Source organism: Chiloscyllium plagiosum, chromosome 17, assembly GCF_004010195.1.
Source record: "Chiloscyllium plagiosum isolate BGI_BamShark_2017 chromosome 17, ASM401019v2, whole genome shotgun sequence".
NCBI lineage: Eukaryota > Metazoa > Chordata > Chondrichthyes > Orectolobiformes > Hemiscylliidae > Chiloscyllium > Chiloscyllium plagiosum.
This window is the reverse complement of record NC_057726.1, coordinates 23,724,655-23,745,455: the sequence shown is the minus strand read 5'-3', so window position 1 is coordinate 23,745,455 and position 20,801 is coordinate 23,724,655. Positions and strand designations below refer to the sequence as shown.

The window sequence follows — 20,801 nt, the reverse complement described above, 5'->3', positions numbered from 1 at the left end:
ACCAGTTCGAACGGGCCTCAGGGGCCAAGGTAAACTGAGGCAAGAGCGAGGCCATGCTCTTCGGGAACTGGGCCAACCAATCTTCGATCCCCTTCACCGTCATGACCGACCACCTGAAGGTGCTGGGTATTTGGTTCGGAGGGGCTGGGGCTTGCGCCAAGTCTTGGGAGGAGCGTATCAGCAAAGTGAGGCAGAAACTGGGCAGATGGAAGCTACAGTCGCTCTCCGCGGGAAAAAACCTGGTCATCAGGTGTGAGGCACTGTCATTGCTGTTATACGTTGCACAGGTCTTGCCTATTCCCAGAACCTGTGCTGCTGCAGTCACCCGGGCCATCTTCCAGTTTATATGGAGGTCAAAGATGGACCGGGTCCGAAGGGACTCACTGTATAAAGAAATTCAGACAGGAAATGCATTAATGACATAACCAGGGTGGGCAATTATTAAACACATCAATCACAATTCCTGAGACTGAATGTCTGAGACCTCCCCTCACACATGTATTAAGCTGTTTGACTCGTTTACCATCAATCCCAAGAGAGTGCCAGGGACAACACTCATCTTTCAATGAAAGTACTTGACGTATCTTTCTTTATTATTACTCCTAATAAAATGCTTCAATAAGCCCTTTTTTAACCCTAATTATGCCCTTCAAACACACCCATCTTCCGCAATTAACTATCCTTCAATTATGAGCTATATGCAGACTTCTACAGCATGGTGAATTTTAATGCTTTATCCTATAGTGTGTGACAGTTAGGGTTAAGGTTTGGTTTAGGATTAGAGTTAGGGTCAGCGTTACAGTTAGAGTTAGGGTTAATCCTATAAGCAGAGATCAGTGGGAACCCTGTTGTTTCCAATGTGATTTACCCCTTGGGGTCTTCCCACTCCCACAAACAATTAATGGCCATTTAAGGGCCCTAACCAACCATCACCAGAAGCAGTCCAGTGGTGGGGAAGTGGGAGGGCTCCTCTATGGTGTACACGACAAGCAAAACAAGGTATGTATCCTTCATAGCTGCCAAGAGGCTGCCATGGGGGTGGTTCCCTCGTTCAAAGTCATGCAGATCCTGGTTGAGAGATGCTTCGTTGCAAAATGGGGAGCTTCTGAGATGCGCCCTCTGCCTTTGCTGTCAATTTCTTCCCACCTTCCACCCTGTAACCCCTCTCCTGCCATCACACCCCTGTGGGCTAGGATCAAAGGATAATCTTCGGCTTCAGGTGGCTGTCATACCTGCAGCAACCATCACTCCCGGGTGGCGCCACTGTGCAACTGAGTTATCAGCCTCTAATTGGCTGGAAGGTCTCAGCGGAGTTGCAGAGGGATGGGGTGGTAGCTAGGGGTTGGGGGGGAAGCATGATTCCGACTCCTGGAATCCCTGATCCCGAGAAAATCTGCCACCGTCCAGACAAGCATCTAGAGTTAACAGAAAGCAACAATCCATGACTCAAAACTATTTCTTAAGGAGAGGATACTGTCTCAGAGCTGGGAGAACTTGATATATCAGCGAAAGAATTGAAGAACACTCACTCCAATTGTGAGGAAGGGACATTGCAAATCCTGTGGATCGTGTGCTTAGAAGCTCTTCCTTTCGACAGTAATGGACAACACAGGTACCAGCTATAGCTTCATGATAGTACTATCTCATTCTACTCTATACTTCATTACCCACTAACACAGGATGAAATTGGAACAAAGTGAAAGGAAAATTCTGTGTCAGTCCAACTTCTCCTGCAGTGGGTTAATGTGAGGTTCCCAAAGATATCCAAGACAGCTTCATATCATCTCTGTGCTGAGAGGAGGCAGCTGATTTGGAACAGGATATCATACCTGTTCCAGTGTGAAATGTGAAAGCTGTCAGCAGAATCAAAATGCTTTTCTGTTGGTTATAGGTAAAATTTGTGCAAAATATAATCTGTACTTTGTGAGGGAGGCAACACCAGGTGAACATATGATGAGAATAAGGATAGATGATACAGTGACCTCTGCTGGAAGTGAACATATGTGATGAGAATCAGGGATGGCTGCATCCTGTGGACAGGCATTTTTGCCAACAAGCATTATATAGCCTCATATATTAAAAGAAATTGTCAATGTTCAACAGGAATCAGTTAATGCCTTCAGGAGAAAAGCAGAGAAACAAAGAGAGAAAGAAACATTAAAAGGCAAATGAAACTACTCTTTCATAGTGTTGCAATTATTGATTTGATTTGACAAATACTAATTCATGACGTTTGATGTGCGAAGAGTTACATTTTCTACGATGATCAAGGTCAAGACTTTTGGCATGGCCAGAGATCCTTGTCACCTAGGGAAAAACAAAGGAAGGTAACATTTAACTGATCAACTGCCTCCACTCAAATCAAATTTTGGATTCCCTAACATCTGGAACACAGACAGAGGCGATTAGGCCAGGTAAGATCAGGTCTGTCCTTGGTATATTTATTTTGGATAGCCAGGATTCTCCTTTGAAGACATGAGGTATCCCAATGGATATGGTCCAAGGATACCTTGAGATCAGGGATCATGGATCCTTTGGGGGGGATCAAGTATTCTTTGGGTGGTGTCAGGCCTGGGCACTACTCTGAGGATCTCCTGCAGAGATATCCTGGAGGTGAGATGATTGACCTCCAACAACCACAGCCATCTTTTTGTGTGTCAGGTATGACTCCAACCATTGGAGAATTTGCCCTCTGAGACCTGTTGATTTCCAGTTTGCTAGAGCTCCTTGATGCCACACTCGATCAAAGGCGGCCTTGATGATAAGGGCTGTCATTCTTATCTCACCTCTGGAATTCAGCTCTTTTGTCCATGTTTGAACAAAGGTTGTAATGAAGTCAGGAGCTGAGTAGCCTTGGCGGAACCCAAACTGGGCATCCCTGAACAGGTTTTTGCTGAGTGGTACTATTTACTAGGACTGTTGATGACACCTTCCATCACTTTACTGATGATGGGGAGTAGACTGATGGGATGATAAATGGCTGGGTTGGATTTGTCCTGCTTTTTATGTAAAGGACATACCTGAGCAATTTTCCACATTGACAGGTAGATGCCAGTGTTGTAATTGTCCTGGAACAGCTTGGGAGCTGCAAGTTCGGGAACTTGAGTCTTCAGTATTGTTATCAAAATGTTGTCAGGGCCCATAGCCTTTGCAGTATTCAGTGTCTTCAATCATTTCTTGATATCATATGATATGATATCATATCATATCACCCTCCTCTCTGACCTATCACCTCCACCCTCACCTCCATTCACCTATTGTACTCTACGCTATTTTCTCCCCACCCCCACCCCCCTCTCATTTATCTCTCCACACTGCAAGCACTCTGCCTCTATTCCTGATGAAGGGATTTTGCCCAAAACGTCAATTTTCCTGCTCCTTGGATGCTGCTTGAACTGCTGTGCTTTTCCAGCACCACTCTAATCCAGAATCTGGTTTCCAGCATTTGCAGTCATCCATTGGTTGTGGGATGGCATATCTTTGTCTATTGCTTACTGCTTGTGCTGTCTGGCATGCAGGTAGGACTGTTTCATAGCTGCACCAGGTTGACAAGAAGGATAGGAGCCAAATGCTGGAAAATGGGACTAGGTTAATTTAGGATATCCGGTCAGCATGGACGAGTTGGACCAAAATGTCTGTTTCTGTGCTATATATAACTCCACAACATCTCATTTTTAAGTGAACCAAGGTTGACCCTCTGACTTGATGGCAATGGTTGAGTAGGGGATATGCTGGGCCATGAAGTTGCAGATTGTGCTGGGTACAATTCTGCTGCTGTTGATGGCCCACAGTGCATCATGGATGCCCAGACTTGAGTTGTTAGATCTGTTTAAAGTCTGTCCCATTTAGCACGGTAAGTATAAATCTTTCAACATTTACTGTTCTGATTCCTGGGATTGCTGGGTTATTCTTTCTGAAAAAAAGATTGAGAAGGTTGTGCCTATACTCGGAGGAGTTTAGCGAATGAGAGTTGATCTTCTTGTACGATTCTGAAGGGAGCTTCACAGGGTAGGTGCTGACAGGATGTTTGTACATGTGAGAGAATCTAGAACTAGAGGGAACATTTTCTTTTTAAAAAGATTTAAGAAGGAGATGAGGAGAAATTTCACAAAGGCTCATCTGTCTTTGAATTCTATTTCAAGGAAATTTGAGGTGGCTGGGTCATGGCACATGTTGAAGAATGTGTTAGAATTTTGATAGATTAACAGTCAAGCATTACGCAGGGCATGTGAGAAAATGGAGATAGGCCACGATCAGATTAGCTACTATTTTACTGGATAGCAGACCTACTGTTCAGGTCTATTCCTATTTCATGTTATATCTATAATGTGTCACAAAGCACAATCTCATTTCATGGAAGAAAATTATCTTTTGAAACACCGTCTTGCAACTTTTGGTCAGGCTTGCGGAAACTCAGTTAAAACCCACGAGGGAACAGTTTCACCATGTGATATATCTTGATTCCTATCACTGGATGGTGCTATAGTGACCTTCCATGTTGAAGAGTGCTGTACTGAGACTAGCAACTGGGTGGCACTATCAAGAAGCAGAACTACACAAATAGCATGGCCTTTCTGTAGTCTGACCAACTGGATGTAATCGAACACAAAGTATAATACATTGCAGTGTCGATTCTTACTGCAGTACTACCCAGCAGCAATAATCAAACAATGTACTGCACAAACGTAATGAAATTTACTACCCTTCCGGGCTTTCTTGGACATTTCTTTTTGCAGGTACAAACATTAAATGAGATTAATGAAAGAAAGAATTGTAGTTTAAAAAGAAAACAAATGCAATCAATAAGAAAAGTGAGATAGAAAAGATATTATTCAACGTGAAAGAACAATTTCAAAAGACAAACAATTGTGACCACATTTAATTCATGTTAAGTTTGGAAAATATACCAGCTGAATTTCTTCAAAGGTTAAGTCCTGCAATACAGGAAAGATATGTTACTGTCAGTCACATCTACCATCCTCAAGAGCTTGAAAACAAACTTTTGTAGCTAACATGTGGACATTCACTCAGACAGATTCATCTGCAACACCTCTCAATCATAACAAGGTGTAAACGATTGCAGTATTTTTCGTTCTCTCTGAAAGCTCTTTCCTTGAATATGAGGTCAAATGTCTCTTTGTTCTCTCATGAGAGGAATGCAAACAGTTGGATATGTGTTTTTTGTGATTAATTGAACAACAGAAACAGAAAGACAAAATAAATAAGTCATCTGATTGAAACATGTCATCACTGTTTAGTTCTTGTACTGGGTATGTGGTTGTCAGAGAAGATAGGAAATGATCTGGAATACTATAAGGAGCTCCAGGTGGCTGATATTGCTGGAGTGTTCCTAAATTGCTGAGCAGCTTCCTTTGTTGTTCCTCACAGAAGAATTCCCATCAGTTCACAATACAGAAAAAAAAATTTGGGTATGGCAAAAAGACTGCACTTGCTAAAGAAAAATGTTTAAACCTTATGACATAGATCATATTGGCAACATTTAACAGGAGGCATGTCATTTATTAAAAGCCATGCAAATCTTGGATGGATGACATTTTTATCTGTTACAGTTAACTCTTGGTAAAATCATCTTATCTGGTAATGCTGCTGTTAGTAAGGTGAAACCAGCACAAACGTCAAGAGTTCCAAGATGACAAGATGGCAAATATACATGAAATCATAAAATTAGTGGAATGGTAAAAGGGACAACGCGATTGTTCATATTCTGACATTAACTGTTAAACACTTTCCTTTTTTTGCTTATAATCTATAATGTTTAGTTTATGAAAATAAAATGTGGGAACCACAGAAGCAAAATGGAGGTGGTGATGTAGTTATCATATCATTGAACTTGGAATGCAGAGTCCCAGGCTAATGTTCTGGGTACAAAGCATCAAATCCTAACAGTGAGCTGGAATTTAAATTCAATTAATAAGTCTGCAACTAAAAGCTCATTTCCCTGGTACTGACCATGAATCTATCATCAATTTTGTAAAAGAAATGGATTCACTAATATCTCATAGAAAGGAAATTTGTTATCATTACCTCGCCTAGCCTGCAAGCAACTCCAGATGCACAGTGATGGGTTTGACTCTTATTTGACATTCAGCTAAAAAGTAATTAAGGATGGGCAACAAATGTTAGCCTTGCCGGCAATGTCTACATCCCAGAAAAGAATAAGAAAACAGAACTGAAGATAGCTGTACAATATAGATACAAAGGTATTTGCTACAAATTAACCACAACTAAGCAGTGACTTGCTAAACCTTTAGTTGCAATATCCTGTCCAAAGCTTTGGACAGTCATTTCATTATTGAGGTGCATTTTGGTTTTGTGGAGGAACATTTTAAGACTATTAATGTTGTTTTAGCCTCAACAATGACACTAATTTAGATTATTTATGTATTAAATATTCAGATCAGTTGTGGATTTTTGCCTTCTGCCCAGTAAATTCTACATTTAGTTGAAATGCTCAAACTATGCTCCAGTTATAAGTAACAAATTGCATGTAAATATGTTGTAATGAAAGAAAAGATGTTGTAGCATCAACAGAAATAGCTTAGTTACTTCAGTACAACCAATAATGGGAGGGGAAAATACATCAACTTCCCTTCCTAAAAGAGAGAGGCCCAAATGAATGATTTGAGCAAAGACTCTGAATTTGTGAGGCCATAAGTAGAGAAAAATCCTCCTTGTGTCTGGCAGACAAGGTAATTTGTGTTTCAGGTTCCCAGGAAGTTAGCAGTAGGTGTCCCTCTGACTATCAACTTGTTTCCCAGGGTTAAGCAATACAACAATAACTAGAGAGATCTGCAATATTGGGTGAATGTTCATTACAAATAGTTAATTCCTCAAGGGTAATGTTTCTCCATTAATGTTTCTCAAGATACATTGTTAGTAAAATAAAGAATCGGTCTTTCATAATCTTTGTGCAGTATATATATTTGAATCACCTGTTATACAAAGAAACAGCACTCTCTCAACATTTCTTCAATGCTGTTCCATTTGTTCCTCTACACCAACAGCCTTTGCCCGCCTTATTGTAGAGTTCAATGGAAGGCAGGTCAATGTAATCTACTGACTTTGAAACAATACCCTTCAGGTTACAGTCCATTAAGAATTTGTCACTCCTTGTGAATTTGACCTGCAATTTCAAGACTTCCTCAAGGGAGAGTTGCAGCTTTCAACCCAGTATCAAGACAGTACTTCAGAATATTGCCCAGGCAATTGCCCTTGTTAGTATAGCTGATAGTATGTGCTGGGAATATCGATTTTTCTGTAAAAAGTGCACATTAAATAAAACCATATTACCCAATTAATGTTTACCACCGAAACTTTTAGAATAAGTCCTTAGGCTTGTCTCAGATTCCAGACTCAACTCTTGTTTCACATGTATACAATGACTTGCTACTGCCCTTGTATACAGATAATTTTCATGATAGCAGTAAAATATCTATACTGCTTATGGCACAAAAACTTACAGCAAAATATATAACTGTTAAGGTAAAGTAATTTCTGCATCATTGAAGTGTATTGATCTTACGTGGTTCATCCAAAGGCTCTCCAGATGTCGCAAATCTAAAAGGATAAATGGTTTAGTAAATATTCACATGAATTATGGAAATGCTCACATTTTTCTAAGCATATTCCCATATTCCTTATATCAGTATTCGAATGGTCAAGCAAGCATTCAGGCTATAGAACACTGAAATGTGCAAAGAGTACACACCAAAAAGTTTTCCCTGTTATTGCTTTTGGTGGTCAGAAAATACTAAGCATTTAAACATTGGATTCCAGTTTATCAGTACAAGGAAGCATGTTGTCACATGTGGGAAGATCCAAAGTGAAGAATTTACAGAGTTAGTTAACCAGACAGATGTAATTACCAGGTCATGTTTACGTAGCTTTAATTGGCTTGTTTTTTCAAACTGATCTCCAAGAGTATTTTGAAACATTTAAATTTAAGCATTAGTTTTTAAATTGGTGGTTATATGAAAGACTTAAGACACAATGGTAAATAAGAACAATTGAAAAACACAGGAAGATTTTGGAGCATGCAAGGCAGGTTGAGATCGCATTTTTATTAATTTGTGGGATTTAAGTGTGAATGAACAAGCTTTATGAATGTAATAACAACAAATTGCATTTAAATATCACCTTTAACATAATAAAGCATTCCTTGGTGCTTCACAGGAGCATTACAAAACAAAATTTGAAAGGAGGAACTCCCAAGTGACAGGTAAACTGAAATAAATTGTCATTTCATTAAAAACGTTACCTTTGAATGAAAACTGTATTCATACTGTTTAACATTCAAGTCTTAAGCCACCAAAGATATACAAATCACTTGGCAGCAAAGCAAAGAACAGATTGTTCCTGGTCTCTACAGAAAAGCTGGGCAGCGCCTGAACTTTGTCATTCTATTAATTAGCCTGTTAGCCAATTAAAGTGGTTGTACATCTTGTTTAACACAGTATGGGGGCAATTAATATTGATGTCTGTATTTGTTATCTTGTTAAATAGACCACAGAAATTAACTTTATAATGCACTCTGGCTATCATGTTGTTTGTCACAGCTAGTGTTGTGCCATAGCAACTCAAGAATTTAAGATTATGGTTCTCTGTTGATTACCAGCTTCATGCCCATTTTGCAAGTTTTTTGCTGTCCTCTTGTAGATCTTTGCAGTCTCCCTCATTATTCACAAAACAGCCCATCCCATTTGCCACTTTGGTGTTGACTACAAATTGTGAAATTGGACTTCTGAGTTCTAAGTCAAAATCATTAATGTAAATTGTGAACAACAGTGGTCCCAGCACTTGGCACTCTGGAACACCACATTCAATCTTTTGCCTGAGTAACTTTAGATAATCAATTTTGTATCCTGGTAGTTTTATAGATTTGCACAAGATCAAATTAATCATGTATCGTATAATAAAGTATTTTGGAGTCTAGCTCTGGGACTTTATTTATTTCAATCCCGAAGTGTCATTCCCCAATCATAGTTGAGTCACAGAGTCATGGAGATGTATAGCACAGAAGGAGATCCTTCTGTCCATATTGCAGCACTGTGGCTCAGTGGTTAGCACTGCTGCCTTATAGTGCCAGGGCCCCAGTTGCGATTCCAGCCTCAATCTGTGTGGGGTTTGCACATTCTCCTTGTGTCTGCATGGATTTCCTCCAGGTGCTCCTGTTTCCTCCCACAGTCCAAAGATGTGTAGGTTAGATAATTTGGCCAGGCTAAATTGCCCATAGTATTCGGGGATGTGGAAGTTAGGTGCATTAGTCAGGAGTAAATGTAAAGTATTAGGGTAGGGGAATGGGTCTGGGAGGATTACTCTTCAGAGGGTTGGTGTGGACGTTTTGGATCAAATGGTCTGTTTCCACATTGTAAGGATTATATGATGAAAATCTATCATCCATGCTATTCAGACATCCTAAATCTATCTAGTCCCATTTGCTAACATTTAGCCCATATCCCTCTAGACCCTTTCTATGCATATACCTATCCAAATGCCTTTTAAATGTTGTAATTGTACCTGCATCCACATTTCCTCAGGCAGCTAATTCCGTACATGCACCACCCTCTATGTGAAAAATTTGCCCCTTAGGTTCGTTTTATATCTTTCCCCTCTTTCAGTAAACCTATGCCCTCTAGTTTTGGACTCCCCTATCCTGGAAGAAAAACCTTGACTTTTTCCTCGTGATTTTAAAACAATTCTATAAAGTCACCCCTCAACCTCCAACACTCCAGGGAAAATAGCCCCAGCCTATTCAACCTCTCCCTATAGCTCAAACCCTCCAACCTAGGCAACATACTTCTAAATCTTATCTGAACCCTTTCAAGTTTCACAACATCCTTCCTGGCAGACCAACATTGAATGCAGTATTCTAAAAGTGGCCTAACCAATATCCTGTACAGCCGCAATATGACATCCCATACTTGATGCACTAACCAATTAAGGTAAGTGTACCAAATATCTTCTTCATTACCTCTTCTACCTATGACTCCACTTTCAAGGAACGATGAACCTGCACCCCAAAGTCGCTTTGTTCAGCAACACGCTCCGGGAACCTACCATTAACTGTATATGTCCTGCCCTGATTTGCCTTTCCAAAATTCAGTACCTCCCATTTATCGAAATTAAACTCCACCTGCCAAACTTTAGCTCATTGGCCCATCTGATCAATGTCACATTATACTCTGAGATCCTTCTTCACTGTCCACTACATCTCCAATTTTGGTGTCATCTACAAACTTACTAACCATTACTCGTGTATTCACATCCAAATCATTTATAAAGGCTATCCAGATTCAATGTAATGAAGTGAAATGCCCAGTACCAGAATGTCCAATTTTGAACTTCAAACTAAATTTTCTATTTTAAGTAATGCAGAAAGGCTGGAACACTCGACCACCTTAAGGTCACATGAACTCAATTGTGGATTAGAACCACTCCCCAATCTCAAGAAGACTGATGTGAATCAATATGAAACTAATTAGAAAGGTATATCAGATGGAGGTGACACTTAAAGGCAAAGACACTGAATGTGTAAAACCCACAACATAGGACGGGTAAGCAATTTGTCCACCACACCTTACTGGATAAAGGTCTCAAAGTTGTGAAAAGACAGATGCTGAGACAGCCATGTTCCTTTGTCTGCTTTTAAAAACCAACCAAACAGCTGTTTGTAGCAATTCCAGCAGAAGCCACCTAGCAATCAGCTCAACCAGTCTGTAACATTGATTTATAAATATTGTGGGACATCAGTTCCAGTTAAAGTTCAGCTGAGAAAAATCCTCCGGGAAATTCAACTCCAAGAAGCTTTGCAGCTCTGATAAGTAAGTTACTTGAGAAGATTAAATAAGAGATAAGATATATATGTATTTGGAAAGGCAGGGTTTGATTAGGAATAGTCAGTATAGCTTTGTGTATGGGAGGTCATGCCTCAAAAATTTGTTAGATTTCCCTGATGCAGTGACCAGGAAGGTTGATGAGGGCAGGGCAGTAGACATAGTTTATCTGGATTTCAGTAAAGCCTTTGATACATTTCCACATAGTAGGCTGCTCTGGAAGGTTAGTTTACATGGAATCTGGGGGAGCTGGCAAACTGGATACACATTTGGCTTGGTGGTAGGAAACAGAGGGTAACAGTGGAAGGATGCTTGTCGGACTGGAAACTTGTGACTAGTGGAGTGCATCAGGGGTTGGTGCTGGGCCCATTGCTGTTTACCAATGATTTGGATGAGAATGTACAAGGTATGATTAGTAAGTTTGCAGATAACACTAAAATAGGCGATATCATGGACAGCGAGGAAGGTTATAAGAAATTGCAGCAGGACCATGATCAGCTGGGAAAGTCGGCCGAGAAATGGCAAATGGAGTTTAGTATAGGTAAGTGAGAGGTCTTGCATTTTAGAAAGTCAAATCCAGGTAGGAGTTTCATTGTGAATGGTAAGGCATTAAGGAGTGTAGTGGAACAGAGGGACCTTGGAGTTCAGGTGCAGGGTTCTCTGAAAGTGGATTCACGGGTAGACAGGGCAGTGAAGAAGGCTTTTGGCACACAGGCATTCATTAGTCATGGCACTGAGTATAGAAGTTGGGAAGTTATGTTACAGTTTGCCAGGATATTGGTGAGGCCACTCTTGGAGTAATGTATTCAGTTTTGGTCATCTTGTTATACAAATAATGTTAATAAACTGGAAACAGTGCAGAAGAAATTTACAAGGATGTTGTCAGGACCCAAGGGTCTGAGTTATAGGGAGAGGTTGGACAGGCTAGTGCTTTTTTCTTTAGAGTGTAGGAGACTGAGGGGGTACCTTATAGAGTTGTATGTGATCATCGAGGCATGGATACGATGTATGCACGCAGTCTTTATCCCAGGGTTGGGGAATCAAGGACTAGAGGGCATCAATTTAAGGTTAGAGGGGAAAGAATAAAAGGGAACCTGAGAAGCAACTTTTTTAGATAGAGGAAGATACACATATGGATTGAACTGCCAGCAGAAGTGTTTGAGGCAGGTACACAACATTGAAAAGGCATTTGGACAAATAGATGGATAGGAAAGAATTAGAAGGATATGAGCCAATTGCAGGGAAATGGGATTAGCGCTAATGGACATTTTGGTCAGCATGGACCAGTTTGCGCCAAAGGGCCTGTCTCTGTGCAGTAAGACTCTATGACACAGCCTGCTAAGAATCCTCAACTATAAAGATCCTTACTTCAACTTTAAAGTGTCAAAGCCAGCCAATGAACTACAGGTCTACCACATCAGAAACAGGAGGTTGTAAATGAGATTATTATAGATATCTTCACATCACCCTGTTCTGAGATGCTATTCCACATCTCTGGAATAGTTGGGAATAAATACAGGCTCAGAGGTAGGGGCACTACTGGTCTGCCACAGCAGCAGCACTGATTCTCTCTCAAAAAGTTATAGAAAACAAACACTTGCATACAAAATATATTGGCCACTTATCCATGGCTTTTTCAACATAAGGGCTGAATATTATATGCCCTCACTGGGTGTATTGTCAGGGACCATGTAAAATAATCTATGGGGTTTAACCCACCATCTTCCTATCCTCCCCTGAGCTCACACACATAATACAGGAACAGACTAAAATCTGCATTCATCAAATGTAGATTTTAAAGAAAAAGTGTCCGACGAATTTGTTAAAAGCTCAATTGACTCCAATATTACATTGTCCATGTCATCATATGATTGGAGGGGCAACTTGTTCTTTAAAAAAAGCTTTAAAAATTGTAGATAGGAAGGGATCTTTGGAACTTGCCCTTTGCCCATCAGGGTATTCCCTGGAAGATAGCATTCCATTTGTTTTCTAACCACTCTGCAGCCTGGCATCTTTCACTAGATGCCCCTTTTGAACATGCCAGCCGATGCAAATTTGCAAACTCATTAACACCAGGGAAGAGAGTTGGACAGAGTAAAAGAATGAGTGAGGACAGCTGACATAAAACCGAAAAAAAAGGAAAAGAAAGAGCTAAAAATAGCAAGCTGCCCAGAAATGGTCTAAACTTTTCTGGAGATATATTCCAAGCTTTTGACAAGTTTTCTGTCTTGGTACTGGATTTGGGTATAAACATACCCACTGACCCAAAACTACATCACCTACCTTTCTGTATCCTAGTGATAATGCAGTGACTATGAGCTTTGGAGAGACACTGTTACAACACAGCCCACAAATCACTAGAAAGACTAACTTGGTCAGGAAGTGATCAAGTTTAGATGTTACTAATATCATTATCTATTATATCCCAGGTGCCCTTGAAAAATGGGATCAATAGATTCCAAAAGTATTAGGTGTAATTTTATTTGCAGTACCTTAAAATATCAATCACACAGAGCTCCAATAATGAGTTCATCACAGTTCTGAAACAATTAAGGAGTCATTTGACTTTTATAAAGTACATACTATGTAAAAGTCATAACTTAAAAATACAATTCTGCATAAAAGGGATACTAAATAATACAACAAGCCTCAACAACAAGGAGCAGTGTCTTCTGTTTGCTTCTATGAGGAATAAACTGGGAGACGGGAGGGAGTTTGCAAGTAAAGCCAGCACCCGATAGAAACAGGAGATGGTTTAATGCCATTTAGAGATATGGTGAGGTAGAATTGATGCTTTGGGCACAACCAAAGAACTGAACCCAAAATATCTAGGTTAGGTTACAGTTCAGGCTTTCATGAAAAATAGTTTGAATATCATTGAAAAAGTGGCATGTTGATGAAGCTTTTCACCATGTGGGAAGAAGGTCTTCAGCAATATGTCTCGCATTTCACCAATATTCAAGGTCTGAACTAGAAAGAGACTGTTTCTATATCTAAAATAACTTGCAAATCATAACCATAAAACTTTCCATGAACCAATGCAGTCAAGCAGTGTAATAATTTATAGTTTTTTTCTATTAAAATCTATTACTTGATGTATTTGGAACTGGTAACCCAGTGCAATTCCATTGAAAGAGTTGAAATTGAGTGTATCATAAAAAATCTGAAGTTTAATAAGGTTTTGGTCTTTTATTGTGAATAATCTAATTTAAAATCACTGAGAAAGGACTTCAAAAATATACTAAAACAACTACTACTTTCATTTATGCACACTCGATGTTTAATGCATTAACTATTTCTTGAAAAAAAAAGCATGCCTGTCCACTAAATAAAATCAGTATAATTTGAAGATTCTTCCCCAACTAATGTAATTACAGGAATTAATTAGAATTAATGAGGGGAAGCCAGAAGATGTTGTTTATTTGCACATTCAGAAGGATTTTGGTATGTTCCACAGAAGAGATTAGCATGTAAAATTAAAGCAAGTAGGATTGGGGGTCATGTACTGGCTTGGATAGAAGATAGTTGGCAGGCAGAAAATAAAGAGATGGAATAAACAGTTATTTCCCACAAGGCAGTCAATGACAAGTGGAGTATCACAAGAATCATTACTTGGGCCTAGCTATTTAAAATATATGTTAAAGATTTAGTTGAGGAAACTCAATGTAAGATCTTCAAGTTTACTGATGGCACAAAGTTGGATGGATGGGTGAACTGTGAGGAGAATCCAGGGGTCTTTCAGTTGAGTGGTCAAATGCATGGCAAATAAAGTATAATGTAGATAAATGTAAAATTATCCACTTTGGTAGCAGAAACAGGAGGGCAGATTATTTTCTGAATGGTGATAGCTTGGGAGGGGGATTTTGCAATGAGACCTGGATGACATTCCCTGTAGGCAGGTGCAGCAGATTAGTGAAGAAGGAAAATGGTCTGTTGGTCTTCAATGCGAGGGGATTCAAGTACTGGAGCAAGGATGTCTTGCTGCAATTGATCAGGGCCTTGGTGAGACCACCTCTGGAGTATTGAGCAAAGTTTTGACCTCCTCAGCCAAGGATGAATGTTCTCGCTATGGAGGGACTGCAACAAAGGTTTATCAGACTGATTCCTGGGATGGCATGACTGAAATATGAAGATAGGTTGTTTCAGTTAGGATTATATTCACTGGTGTTTAGAAAAATAAGGGGGATAAATCTATACAATTCAAACTAGACAAGGCAAAGTCAGAAAGGATGTTCTCAATGTCTGAGGAGTCCAGAACCAGTGGTGACAATCTCAGGATATGGGGTAAGCCATTTAGGAATTAGATGAAGAGAAATTTCTCCCCCAGAGAGTGGCGAGCCTGAGGAATTGTCTACCACAGAAAGTGCTTGAGGTGAAACCATTACACATTTTCAGAAAGGAATTATATATATTTCTTAGAGCTAAAGGTAAGAAAGGACATGGGGAGAAAGTAGAAACACAATATTGGATAATCCGCCATTATTATATTGAATATAATCAGAGCAGTAAAGGCTTGAGGGGCAGAATGACCCACTCCCATTCAAAAATTCTATGTTTCTGTGTTTCAATGTTAAAGGAAGAATGATTTTAGTATCTGTTAACCCCCCAAAAATTAATAAAGATGTGAGGTCAAGCAAGTGGCTTCTCAGCAGCCACATTTGCTCTCAAACACACACAGGTACAAAGTTAAAAGGGAACATGGTCCAGTAAAAAAAACATAAAATAATATACAGTTTAGACCTTTTTGGGTTTCCTTGGGGCATCTGATTTTAATCTGAGACTGGTCAAATGGGACCATCAACAGTGACAAATATTGCAGTTATCGTTTAATTTCTCAGTTTTCTGAAGTTTCTTTCCAATCAGTGATGTAACCACACACATTTCTTATTGGGAAATAGAGTCTTCTCCATCAGTGTTCAATTCTTCAATTTTTAATTCATGTTCTCTAGTCTGCCAAGGAAAGGGTTTCTTGAAACAGTAGATGAATTGTACATTCGCTACCTGCTGAGTTTATGCTTTTCAAACTTAGTAATTATTTGCTTTGTTTCATCTCCAATATGTGACGACTCTCATAATGGTGTAAATCGCTCAGACATTAGGACTCTTGCAGTTTGGTCAATTGCATTAATTGCTTTTGTGGAAAATGTTAATTTCATCTCAGGCTATGTTTTTGTTTTAATCTACAGCATTTTTTTATTAAATCTGGCTGCACAGTATGGGTCAGATGATTCTGTTCACAAACTTTGTTGAATCACCTGTAGAGTTTATTACAATTACTATGTGTAGGAGCAAAATCCCTGACTGAGGACAAAGAGTCAGGAGCAGGCAGAATTCAGGCATGTGGCAGTCTTTATTCTTAATCAAGCAATCACCAGATCATGCAAGGATCCTCCTGAATCTGGTCTCAACATGAGAACTCAGTTGTCCCCTTCATCTTTAGCTCAGATTAGAAGAGAGATAAATGATGGTGGTCACTGTGCACATCCCTTATTCTATACATCCAATCCTTTGAAATGCATAATCAATGATGGAAACTCCTGCGGAGAGCCCTAGTTCCCCATGAACTCATGATGTTTTACAGACATTGTAATCTCCAGGCCTTGGGATCTTGCTATGCATCTTATTAATTCACATTCCAAAGTTATTGGCTGTACTCCTTCTGTCAAATCCCAGTCTTGGTTATCTCTCAGGACTGCTTGAATCATGTTGTTCATTGGATTTCATTTGATATCTCTATTAAATTCTGTTCCTCCTCTTTTATTTTCCCACTGTTCTAATATATATTATATGATAGTTGGTTCTAGCTAACTGCAATTAGATTCATAATGTTAATTTCTATTACAAAGTTAATTGTATGTAAAGAGTTCTATTACTTCTACTGTTAGCACTCTTTAGCTAATGAGTTGCAAGCAATTGTATCATACAGGATATGCCAGGTGAGACTAGCTAACTTTCATACCTATGTTTGAAACTTTTCCCCAGTGCTTTTCAGTTAACAATGGTTGTTGTATACTTGTATCTATAATTACATTGCCATGCATCTCTGTAATTATCTGAAGAATGTTTAACTAGAACCAATTTCTTAATATTGCGAATAATATATAAAAAAGCTAATTACTGCAAAATAACCTTAGCTGCTGTTTTCACAGCTGCATGATGAGTTAGGCTGACTGCCTTCTGGACTGAGATTTATTGTCCTTATTCTGAGTGATTCTTTTCATTGAATTGGATAACATCCTTTCATTAACGAGGCTGGAATCGATCATATGTCATAGTTGAATGAACTTGTTTGATCCATCAGATTTTTACAAGCTATAACCCCACTAGTTCATCTGTGTTTGTTCTGGTAGAAGTTTACCTCCCTCTTCACTGTTTGTTACAAATCTTCAGACTGTCTATCCCTGGACATTTCTTATAAAAACTATCTACCAACATGCCTTGCAGCTGTTATTCATGCAATGCGCCCTTTTGCCTCTGAATAACCCCTTCTCAAAGGTACCGTTGTTTCACATAAATGCTGGACCAAGCTGTTAATTTTATTTTAGTTACTTTGTCAGCCATTTTGTGTCTCTCAAATATGGGCTGCTCCAAAACTATGCCTTATTCATCACAAGCTAATTTTGCTGTTACAGTAAGATTACTTACTAACTGAAATTGAATTATTGTTACATTGACAAAATGCCAAGATTTTATTAAGTTTTAACTTTCTGTTGACAACCTCATTCAATATCGTTTTCTCACCAGGAACATTTATTATATTCAACTCGTTAAGACAATGACACAAAACATGCACACCAGGCCTTTGGAAAGAGAGGCATGAGGATTGTCGGCAGAGGACAACAAATCAAAACACAATTGTAAATATGCGGCTGCACATGATAGAGTCATAAAGTCGGACAGCATTGAAACAGACCCTTCGCTCCAACTAATCTATGTCAACCATTTTCCAAACTAAACTAGTCCCAGTTGCCTGTATTTTCTCATATCCTTCCAAATGTTTTCTGTTCTTGTACTTATTCAAATGTATTTTAAATGTTGTAACTGTACCTGCACCCACCAGCTCCTCTGGTGGTTCATTCCACACATGAACCACTCTCTGTAAAAATGTTGCCCCTCTTATCCGTCTTAAAGCTTTCTCCTCTCAACTTAAAAATGTGCCCCCTAATTTTGTTTCCTCCACCTTAGGGAAAAGACCGTTGCTTTTTACTTTATCTCGGCCCATCATGATTTTATAAAACTCTATAAGGTCACCCCTCAACCTCCTATGCTCCAGTGAAAAAAGCTTCAACCTAGCCAGCTTATTTTTATAACTGAAACCCTCCATTCCCAACAACATCCTGTTAATTTTATTTTCTGAACCCTCTCCAATTTAACAATATACTTCCAATAACATGGCAAACAGAACTATACACAGTACTGTACAACATTCTGTACAACCTCAACATGACACCCCAACTTCGAGACTCAAAGGTCTGAGCAATGAAGGCAAGCATGTTAAACACCTTCTTAGCCACCCAGTCTATCTGTGATGCAAATTTCAAAGAATTATGTACCTGAACCCCAAGGTCTCTCTGTTCTACAACACCACCCAGAGCCCGATTATTAATTGAATAAGTCCTGTCCTTGTTTGTTTTATCAAAATGCAATACTACACATTTATCAAAATTAAACTCCATCTGCTACTCCTCAGTCCATTGACCCAATTATTCAGGACACCTTTGTAAACTTAGATAACCTTTTTTGCTGTCCACTATGCTACCAATTTTGGTGTCATCTGCAAACTTACCAACAATGTCTCCTGTATTGTCATCCAATACATTTACACAAATAAGTTTTGAACGTTTGCTTCATCATAGAGAGAGGAACTTTAGCTTATACATTCTACTCAGTATTTAAATTGTGTTTAAAGTTTATTTTTGTGAAAGATTTGTAGACAGTTCTTTTTCACCTTCATTGAGAATGTTATTTTTTTTCCCACAGCACCAAGAATATGCTTATCTTTGCCTATAAGGGTCTTAGGATGAAGTTCGAGGTGGGAAGTCAAAATTCAACACATCCACATTGATCTCTGTAGATATGCATTCTGCTCATCAAAACTTAGATTAAATAATTCTGGATCTTGTTTGAGGACAGCTCACACTACCAACATTTCTGATCTTGCCAACAAAATATTTTCAAACCAATAATGTCAGTAACATGCCAGAGACATGTTATATAAGGCTATATTGGAAGAAACAAATGTAATGCTGATAATAGAGGTGTGTCATTGAATTCCAGTTTCTGGGTTTCTAAATTAAGCCTTGGAGATGTGGAGTTCTGTGCAATCAATTCAACAAAACCATGATGATATCCAATTGTAGGTTCTCTAGCTGAGGTTCTGTTCTCTCCATTGCAAATTTGCACAATGGATAATTAATATCTAAATTAAGTTTTAAAAATAAACAAATAAATCAGCTTTAAAGAATTTGTTTCTATACCAGCTGATTGATTTGGAATCCTTTATGCATCCTGACTCGTATCGGTTAGGGTTCTGTAATTCAACTTAAGTCTGCTTTCGAAAAGATGCTGTGTCTCTATAATCCAAACTGTTTTATAACCTTTAAATCAAATAGAATTAATCACTTTCACTTCTGCAGCAATTATTCACTATGGTAAAACTCATCTGTTGATGATTATACTCAGCAACAGCTGTCACTCAAATACCAGAGCACAGTTGGCTAACACATTTTAGCAATTATTCAAGCTGTTTATAAATGTGTCTGCAAGAACAAATGCCCTCTGGGAATATTGCACTATTCCTCCTCCATTTCCATATATATTTGTAGTTCTTAAGTTATGATAATTTAACAATCTACAATATATTTTCAATTGTTTTATCATTGTATGGTCACTAATTTTTATATCCTTTACCATTCTATAATGCTGTCATTTTGCACCACCTGACATCAGTTTCCCATTGCACCCATCTCCTTTTGAGTTCAGAAAGCAATCACTCTTCACTGCCTCATCGCCTATATGGTTCATGCAACTAGATGCAAAACCAGATGTCTTTTTCAAAGTCAAGGAGCAAAACGAATTGGGGTCTCAATCATTCCAGATTTCTCCAGCGTGTGTAGGTCAAATCTGAAATATGTGCATGCTTGTTGGCTCGAGCCCATCTCAGAGTTGAAAGCATTTCCAAAACTTTGTTACTTTATATAATTACAAGTCCATGACCAATATTTTTCAATAAATGTCATTTCAAAAATGGCCCCTTCACAGTTTGTCATATTGTTGACGTTAGAAGTCAAATTGTAAGCCTTTTTGCATTTAAAATTCACTACTCTACCAAGGACAAAACTTCATATGACACAGCTGTTGAACATTCATGGTTTTCCATTGTTTTTTTACCCCCATTGAAATTTGCTACACTTCTGGAATATATTTCAAAATACAAAACCTCTTCAGCATCTGTACATTTCACAATTACATCCTGCACAGTGAGTCACTGTTCAACATGACCACACGGGAGGGAGTTCTAATTGTGCAATTCCAAACTGTGTGTTCTGCCAAGCTACAGAGATCTAGCTTTAACAAAACCACCCTCAACAAAAAAAAAGGTGATAATAACTGGAACACTTCAGCAAATATGAAGAAAGGTTTTCATTTGAACACTCAACATTGTAGTCACCTGCCGATAATTAGTTTGGTACATCTCTGGAGACTACAAATCCTGTAGCTACATTATTAGAACATTATTTTTCTGTGACATATTATTTTCCAAAAAACAAACCAGCACTTACTTCACTGTGTGGATTTAATTTTTGCCATCTGTTGTTTCATGCTGGTATTCTTTTTTACTGTAGAACATCTTCAAAACTTCTTTAAAACACGGTTGTGACTGCTGTTTACAATGGATAGAATCCATGTTTACTTTGCATTTCCAGCCTAAAATAGGCTGACTTGAAA

The 20,801-nt window shown here is 38.8% G+C and overlaps 1 long non-coding RNA gene across 2 annotated transcripts in view; it reads left to right on the top strand.

Annotated features, from left to right (window-relative positions):
- The window catches only part of LOC122558285, a 68,018-nt gene extending 49,106 nt beyond the window's left edge, over positions 1-18,912 (top strand). The window contains exons 1-3 of one of the 2 annotated variants that reach the window (XR_006314091.1): positions 8,191-8,239; positions 17,598-17,710; positions 18,834-18,912. This is a non-coding gene — a long non-coding RNA (uncharacterized LOC122558285). Of the gene's footprint in view, positions 1-8,190; positions 8,240-17,597; positions 17,711-18,833 lie in introns of those variants that run through there. The other variant, XR_006314090.1, reaches the window with a different exon arrangement.
- The last annotated feature ends 1,889 nt before the right edge of the window (positions 18,913-20,801 follow it).